The following is a 5,502-nucleotide window of genomic DNA, read 5'->3' on the forward strand; positions in this document are numbered from 1 at the left end:
GCTCTTGTCTAGGTTAGTAAAAACTAGTTTTACTTTAAAAGAAAATTTTTAAAATTCCGCCGCTTAACGAAGCATTAAATTTTTTCTCAAACCCTAGATCGATTCCAACATAAATCTCGTCCAAGAAAGATTCAGACGGCACTATCGAAAGCCCGGCACCCGAGGCATCTAAATCAGACGGCTGGGGAAGCACGACACTCGCCGTCGCTTCACCTCGCTGCTTGAGCAAGGGGGCATCAAAGGATGCCTCGCGGGAAACCAGGTTGATCACCAACCGCGACGAACGCGAGTCTTTGGACCCTTCGTCCTCCCCTTTGGGGCCGCACCTGGTAGGTAGGCCGCTCCCGGGCCCAGCCAACTCGGCTATCGCCGCGGTGTCAGTCTCCAACTCTGCGAACCATTTGTCGGCCGCACCAGAGTCTTCCTCAACGAAGATTGGAACCCCGTCGAGTTCCTCAAAGGGACCCTTAGCCGCCCCCCCAAATTCTGGGAGAGGGCAGGAGGAGTCAACCTTGGAATCATCAACGAGGGAGACAAGATCACTCCCCATTAAAAAAGGGTAAAAAAGTCGGCTGCCCAGAGGGAATTTCAAACTCAAAGAAATTTTCCAATTACCCAAAGGCTACCAGGTGTGAACAGAAAGGGAAGGGGGCTCTCCTATTTATAGGAGAGGAAGGAGCAAACCCTGCTCCTTCCCCCCCCCCCCCCCCCCCCCCCCTGCGCACGCGACACAAGGCCCGACCCGCGCGACGGCCTCGCGCGCGCGCCAGTCGACCGGCGCTGGCCGCGCGCGGGCTTTGCTGCCCAGTCGGCCCGGTCCGACCCCCCAGGGGTCCGGCCAACAAAAAAAAATGCGTGCGTACGGTCACGAATGACCGAAGGTAAAATGACCTCAACGCCCTTTCTTTTTGTAAAGTTCACGACTTACGTCCCGTAAGCCGTAAACTTGGGGGGCTAATGTTACCGGTCGTTTTTGGGACACCGGGAATTCAAAAACAATTCAAGGCCGGGCGGGCTTCGCCGGCTAGAAAACCCAATGGGCCCCGGCCCACTTGGCCCGAGTGGCCAGGCACACCCGCGGCCCAATGGGCCTAAGCGCGCGCCCAGCACCCCGGGCGTCCCGGCCCGCGCGCGCTCCGGCGCCCCTGGGCGTCTCGGCCCGTGCGCGCTCCCGTGCCCCGGGCGTCCCGGCCCACGGGCGCTCCCGCGCCCCGGGCGTCCCGGCCCGCGCGCGCTCCCGCGCTCCCGGCCGTCACGACCCGCGCGCGCTCCCGCGCTCCTGTCCGCCCCGGCCCTCCCGCACCCCCGGGCGTCCCGGCCCGCGCGCGCTCCCGCGCCCCCGGCTGTCCCGGCCCGCGCGTGCTCCCGCGCTCCCGGCCGTCACGACCCGCGCTCCCGGCCGCCCCGGCCCTCGCGCACTCCAGCGCCACGGCCGAGCGCTCCTGCTGCCTCGGCCGGGCGCCCCTACTGCCATGGCCGAGCGCCCCTGTTGCCTCGGCCGGGCGCCCCTGCTGCCTCGGCCGGGCGCCCCTGCTGCCCCGGCCGAGCGCCCCTGCTGCCTCGGCCGAGCGCTCCTGCCGCCTCGGCCGGGTGCCCCTGCTCATCGACCGAGCTCTCCTGCTGCCCCGGTCGAGCGCTCCTGCTGCCCCGTCCGAGCGCTCCTGCTGCCTCGGCCGGGTGCCCCTGCTGCCCCGGCCGAGCTCTCCTGCCGCCCCGGCCGAGCGCTCCTGCTGCCTCGGCCAGGCGCTCGTACCGCCTCGGCCGGGTGCCCCTGCTGCCCCGGCCGAGCGCTCCGGCTGCCTCGGCCGAGTGCCTTTGCCACCTCGGCCGGGCACTCCTGCTGCCAGGCACGCCGCTCCCGACCAAGTCTCACGCCCCGTGCCTGTCCGGGCGACGCACCCTGCGCGCCCTGCACTCTCATGGGCGTTGTGCCTCGCGCGCCCCGCTCCCGACCATCCGGTGGGCCATAAGGGGGGCGGCCCAAGGCCTCCTCCAAAAGCTATAACCCCCCCCCCCCCCCCCCTTGGGGAAGGAAAATTCATCCTGGTTCATTCCAACAAATCCCAATTCTCACACAACACTCCTCACTCGAGAATTCTCTCCTCTCATGTGCTCTTGTGACATTCCAAGAGCGCGCGCTCCTCCTCCCTCGGCTCAGAAATACAAGGACCCCCCTCCACGAGAGGTAGCGCGCTCCTTTTTTGCGACCCGAGCTTCAGCAGTCCTCACTGCTCTCCAGCTTCTTGGCCATTGAGCTAGAACTCCGAGCTACGAGACAAGCGACCCCTCTAAAGTCTTCACTAGAAGCTACGAGCCGGGTCCTACTCTAAAGCCTTGGATTCTCAAGCCTCCGAGCCCAAGATTGCCCCCAACCTTTGGCACGGTCACACCCCCCAAAATGGTACGTAGGCAGCCAACCTTTGGCACGGTCACACCCCCCAAAACACACCTCAGGGTGTGGAGGGTGCAGCTCGGTCTACGAGCTCCCATTTTTGGCCCGGGCGCGGTCACTTGGTCCGGCCTTGGATCGAACTACCCGAGGTATCTAATCGTTGTTCATTTTCGTGCGACAACAAGTAGCCAACCACCCGTACGTTCTGAGGGTGTGAACAACCCCGAAAACGTCACTGGGACCAAGAAATACTTCTTGCGCTCCTGAGCGCATGGTGACGAAGAGTCGCTCCACGAAGAGAGCTCGACCCGCTCGCCATCTCCGTCTCCCGATAGCAGGGACTACCGCATCATGGAGTTGGAGGAGAATGTCTGCCAACTGAAGGCGAAAAATGCAAGGTACCACAGCCGACTGGCTGCGAAGCAACCTGCGCATGACACGGTGATCCCCAATGGGGATACTGAGAACCTCAACGAAGAAAGTCGCGACCGCGACCCTGATTACAAGGGTACTGGTGATTCGGGGGATATCGAGACTTCTCTCACGAAGGACGGGGCACTCCCCGCCGTGTTTGAAGTCGGTCCATCGAATCCCCAGCCTCGTGCAGGTAACGCGCCGGCAGCTTCTGAAGAGGGGAATTCCCGACATTCGGCCCTCGACCGACTAGGTCAAAGGGAGAATGTTGCGGAAAGTCAGGGCACGCGGAGAGCGCGCCGTCGCAGGCGAAGCCTGCGCCTCCTTACGACCAGCCCTGACCTTAGGGACCACCTCACTGCTCAACGCATGGGGCGTGGCAATGATCTGAGAGAGCGGCTACGCTCTAGACCCAACATCCCGCTGGCAGCCCCAACTAACGAGAATCGCCGCGCGGGGCAAGGGTTTAACGAAAGGCGACAAATAACTCCTCCCGAACAAGGGGTTACTCCAACGACCGGTCTTGATGTGGTCACTATGATCCACAATCTTCGGAATGAGGTGCGAGATCTCCGAGAATACGGAATAGGTGGAAGCACCTATGGGGTCGTTGAAGAGAACTCCTCGCCTTTCACGGCTTAGATATTGGCCGAGGTTTGCACGGGGAATTTCAAACTCCCGAATCTCACTCCCTATGATGGGAAAGCAGATCCTGCTTACCATATCCAACACTATGAAACCTGGATGACGATGCAGGGTGTATCTCCTGGCGCCATGTGCCAAGCTTTTAGTTTGACCCTCGCCGGACCCGGTTTCGAGTGGTTCAAGAACTTAAGGCCAGGAAGCATCCGTTCGTTCAAAGACCTGAAGGACATGTTCCTAGCACGGTTTGCTACGTCTATGGTCCAAAAGAAGACCAAAATGTACCTGTGTTCAATCAGGCAAGAGAGTGGCGAGTCTCTTAGACGATACCTCGCCCGATTCACTGAAGAGTCGAACAAGGTCGACCGCTTTGACAACGGTGACGCGATTGTCGCCATCATAGAAGGCTTGCGCACAAGTGACTTCCTCAAGTCGGTCGTTGGCCGTGTCCCTTCTACCATGGCCGAGTTAATGAGTTGGGCTAAGATCTTCATGGGAGTCGAAGATTACCTCGACGGCCGCAAGAGCAACAATCAGAGCTCTCATCGTCGAGAGGAACCTAGCCACGAGCAAAGCGAACCACGTAAAAGACGAAACAAGGGAAATCAGGTTTCTAATAACCAACCCCTTGTACCTCAGAAGCCGCGACTTGCGGAAACCTTAAAAGGGTATTCGTTGTTCACACTGTTGAACACGGCGCCGGAACGGATTCTGGCTCTGGCACGTGACAAGTTCACAACCCCGGCTCCAATGAAAAAGGATCCCGCGACTCGTGATCGATCCAGATATTGCGAGTTCCATCGAGAATACGGTCATTTGACCTCGGAATGCTACAACCTTAAAAGGCAAATCGAGGCTCTGATCCAACGGGGTGAGCTGAAAGAGTTCATGTTACGCATGATTAGCGCTGCGGGCCCCACCACGAGCAGACCACAGTCTGGTCAGGGAGGAGGAACAACCGCTCTTGTGGCCGAACCGCGGCTACTGCCAACGCCAATCCACAGCTCCACGTGGTGACCACCATATTGGGAGGTCCACAAGATGGAGATTCAGCCTGACAACGGAAGAAATTCCTTAGGGCCGCAGCTCAGGAAGACGCTGCCATGCACGTCAACTTCGCATATGAAGAGCCTCCGTCCGTGCCTCACGAGACGATGTATTTCACCAATGAGGAAGCCAAGCGAGTTGTGCATCCACACAATGACGTAATTGTGCTCAAGGCCCAAGTGGCCAATAACTTGGTGAAAAGGGTTCTCATCGAGAACGGCAGCGCTGCCGAAATAATTTTCAAGTCCACCCTAGAGCGCATGAAGCTCGGGGGGCTGCGCCCGACTCCGACCCAAACGCCCTTGTTTGGGTTTACTGGGGAAAAGGTTACGATCGAGGGCATCATCGACCTGCCGGTCACCTTTGGGACCCCTGGAGGCATTGAGGCCGTTCACATGGTCCCATTCCTTGTGGTCGATCAGGAGACGCCCTATAACTTAATCATCGGGCGACCCACTTTGAACCGGCTAAGGGCAATCACTTCCACGTACCACCTACTGGGTCGCCAACGTGGTAATGGTGAAAAAGCCTAATGGTAAGTGGCGAATTTGTATAGACTATAAAGATCTTAACAAAGCCTGCCCTAAGGACTGCTTTCCACTCCCGCGTATCGAACAATTGGTGGACGCCACGGCCGGCCATGAACTTCTCAGCTTCATGGACGCCAATTCAGGCTACAACCAAATTCGAATGCACGAGCCCGATCAAATTAAGATGACCTTTGTCACCGATCGAGGTCTCTATTGTTATAAGGTCATGCCTTTCGGCCTTAAGAACGCGGGAGCAACGTACCAGCGCTTGGTAAATCGGATCTTCGCCGATCAAATCGGCAAGAGAATGGAAGTGTACATGGACAACATGCTCGTTAAAAGCCTACTGGCAACCAATCACGTACACGACCTAAGGGAGATGTTCACGATCCTCCGCCAATATAAAATGAAACTCAATCCCAACAAATGCGTGCTCGGGGTCGAATCCGGGAAATTCCTTGGATACATCGTCAGCCG

Source organism: Urtica dioica, chromosome 2 (assembly GCF_054948205.1).
Source record: "Urtica dioica subsp. dioica isolate 48M chromosome 2, U.dioica_male_clone48M_v1_H2, whole genome shotgun sequence".
NCBI classification, from domain to species: Eukaryota; Viridiplantae; Streptophyta; class Magnoliopsida; order Rosales; family Urticaceae; genus Urtica; species Urtica dioica.